Source organism: Limulus polyphemus, unplaced genomic scaffold, assembly GCF_000517525.1.
Source record: "Limulus polyphemus unplaced genomic scaffold, Limulus_polyphemus-2.1.2 Scaffold1891, whole genome shotgun sequence".
Taxonomy (NCBI): domain Eukaryota; kingdom Metazoa; phylum Arthropoda; class Merostomata; order Xiphosura; family Limulidae; genus Limulus; species Limulus polyphemus.
In genome coordinates this window covers 7,387-10,982 of record NW_013667501.1, presented here as the reverse complement: position 1 = coordinate 10,982, position 3,596 = coordinate 7,387, and the positions used below count along the sequence as shown (strand labels likewise).

The following is a 3,596-nucleotide window of genomic DNA, read 5'->3' as shown; positions in this document are numbered from 1 at the left end:
AACTAGTTTTATTTAAGAAAGGACTTGTATCGCTGAAGTTTCTCTGCAAGAATTTCTACCGGAAATTATCAAACAAGCAGAGACGTAACAATATATTCGGCAAAAACTGTGTAAATAAATACGCTTATAAGTTATGTACACACATGCTTTGATTATATGTATAGTTTGTACACTAGGTAAAAACACAGTATTAGAAATAATTATAGTAAAGGTGAAGAAAAAAAGAGTATATAAATGACAAATACTACAGGAATGTCATTCTTTGTTGTGTGAAAGTGAACTCCACGAGAGTATAATTTACAAAGCAGTTGGTTACCATCCATCTATTCCGAAAGTGCTTCAATAGTGTAAAAGCTATAAAAGTACAGACAGACATGTTATGCTCACTAGTAATAATGTCAGTCCATTCATGTCTCCAGGATTATAATACTACATGAAAATCCTGTGGAAATCAAAGTCTTGGCTGGTCAAGAATACTTCGTGCAAAAAATTGCAATTAAACTCCATGTTTCGGTAGGAGCTATATACACGACTCTGAAGAGGGTAACACTGTTGATAATAAAAGTGCTCAAGGTAGAGTATCCAAACTCTGCGTAAGTAATTTTAAGTGGTTCAGCTATGTTAGACGACAGATATTGTCCATGAACTTACTGTAAATACACATTATCATAAAATGGTCGTGGACTGCTCAAAAACTGCTGCTGAGATAAGGTAACCAAATCCAAAGATTAGAAATGGCCTCGGATCACAAAAAGTGGAATGAATAAATTAATTTTTGTTTTATTTTCTATACACCTTTAATGTAGATTTAGTTTTCAACCTTTAATGCATTTAATATAATTGTAGAACAAATCATATACACATAAATAATTACGAGCGAGATATAGACTTTTTATTTTGACCCACACTTTTGTGAATTCAAATTAATCTTTGGATTTTTATTTCAAATAAATATTATGAATCAATCTGACCCACTAAATATTAACATTTTAACAGTGCAAAACTTTAAGGTGCAAAAAAACTTATAATTAGATTGTATTTTTTTTTACTCTCAAAATTTAAGTAGCATATGATATGATACAAAATTTCTTAACTCATGTTTTACGTTATAAAGAAATTATTTAAACTTCAAAAGGTAAAAAATAACGTATATCAGAAGTAAATTTCCAATCCATTTGCCTTTCTCAATGCAGTACATTTTTTAAGTTCTTTACACAATATAATATGTAAATCAAAAATCCATTTATGATTCTCAGAAAATTCGCAAGTCCTATAGAGAGCAAACAGGACAAATTAAAGAAATCCAATATCCCGAGCACTATCGAAAAGTAAGACTTTCTTTTTCATGAATGAATTAGGAGTTAACGGGAAGTGACCTTCACAGGCATACTAATCATCTATGTGGTGCCAGAAAAAAGTTCTCCAACTTTATAGATGAAACACAACATTATAATCCCCTAAATGACGAACTCGAAACTTACAGAGATCTTTTAAATGTAACATCAGTCTTAAAATGTTACGCCAACTTTAATCGGTTGCATTCATTAAAGATAGAATTAGACTGAAGACTTCAAAAACTGCACTCTGAGCACAATTAATGTGTTACCAAACTAACACAGGCTCATATATGAAACAATTTTTCTGTTCCATACTTCTAACTTTACATGAAACACAGAAAAAAAAACGATAAAAAAGTATCTAACAACATTATCTAGAACAACACGAAACAATATCGTCTACTTATGACTTTCCTTTAGCTTATAATGATCCTAACTATACATACCAATAGTGTTACACCAATAAAAGTCAAGAAGGTTAAAAGGGTATCATAAGTTTTGTAATTCACAATCATGAATATCAAAGCACACTTGGATGTAGATTAAAGCACGCTTTGATGCCATACTAAAACACACATTGATGAAATAATAAAGCATACTTTGATGAATGGGCTTAATATGGGTTGCTTTTTTTCGTGAAAACCAAAACTGTTAGCCACATCCGAGTGCTAAGTTGGAAAATAGTTTTTATGATAAAATAAGTCTTATACTACAGTTCAAAATTAAAATACCTGAAAAAATGAAATTTTATAGATTATACTAGTTAATTAAACACACAGCTTACTTTATCTGTACTTTCAGTCTTTGTTCCCACTTTCACAATTTTATCAACCAAACAGAGCACATGATTTATTATCTGTGCCAGTCTGAACTGCTCTACTCTGACATCATCGTTGCTGACAAGACCCTCTAGATGATATTTCTTAAGATTAAAGGTTTAAATACTTACATTTTTTCTGCTTAGCTACCTGTTAAATGAATAGATTTTGTGTTAAGTTTTAGCATCATAAAATAGTTTGTCTTCGAGTTTTGCTCTAATGTTTACGTTAGCTAGGTAAAGGTTTACTTTATTGTTGTTGTTCTGGTCATTTGGTTAGAAAATATGCCAGGCCTAACCCTTTCTTCGCTTCAGTTTAATTTTACAGTTTATTATACTAACTGTCTTTATAAACGATTGGTTAAGATAACGATTTTAAGCTATAGGTGTAAGACGATTTAGAAGGTAATACCTGATATATAATGTGGAGCGATTTTTTGTCCAAAACAATATGTAGCCAAACTAGTAAGAACAGAAATAAGGATAAAAGTTTTCTTCAGTAACCTCTTTTAAGGATATTACCTCTTATCTTAACGCAGTAAAAGGTATGCCGAGTTCGTGTATTTAGATTTTCAAAAAGCTTTGGATAAGGTACCACAAAGAAGGTTAGTTAAGAAAATCGGGTTTGGGAAAGATTAATTAATTTGATAGTTGAATGGGAGAAAACATATTGTAATTATTAATGGAGTCAAATTGGGTTTTTATTATCGGCAGAGTACCCCAGAGGACAGTTTTGCTTTGTTTATAACATTAATAATATTTATAAGGACATGCTTGATTCTGGTAGTGCAAGGCAACGCATTTAAATTAACATAATTTAGATTACACGTTTATTATTTATGAAAATCCACTCAACCGGTGACTGAAGAAAAGGATTTTGGCATACTGATGGATAAATCATTTCTAATAGTAAATATATTGTTACGTCTCTGTTCGTTTCATAATTTTCCGTAAAAATTATTTCCGAAAAACTTCAGCGATACAAGTCCTTTCTTAAATAAAACTACTTTATTATTTCTCAATACAACATTGCAGTACACTTAATTTACACACTTAAACACACGCTATAATTTTCAACGAATGATTCACGCACTTTACTTACAGCGCTTGACTCAGTTGTCTGTCTCTGTCTGTCTGCAATTCTATTCCGATTAATTGTCTCGCTTTATCTGGCGCACTTATATACAAGAATAGAGGGCGCCTAGCAAATACTGGATTATTCGTGATGTTCCCCAATCGTTCAAGAATCTCATGACGTGTTACTAGCGTCACGTGACTTCCGGCTGTCGTAACACTGCCCCTTCCTTAGTAGCCACTTACATTAAACCAGGGGTCACCAAACGTTTTTCACAGGCGGCCAAATAACTGAGAGAATGACGAGCGCGGGCCACATAACCATTTTGTTCAATACAGTACAGTGAATACACAAAAAATAAAGACAA

The 3,596-nt window shown here is 32.0% G+C and overlaps 1 protein-coding gene across 1 annotated transcript in view; it reads right to left on the bottom strand.

Moving 5' to 3' along the window:
• The window catches only part of LOC106465274 (solute carrier family 12 member 9-like), a 154,394-nt gene extending 152,232 nt beyond the window's left edge, over positions 1-2,162 (bottom strand). Inside the window, exon 1 of the mRNA XM_022393133.1 lies at positions 2,122-2,162. The gene's annotated coding sequence lies outside the window, so the exon portion shown is untranslated. The remainder of the gene's footprint in view (positions 1-2,121) is intronic.
• Positions 2,163-3,596: the final 1,434 nt, after the last annotated feature.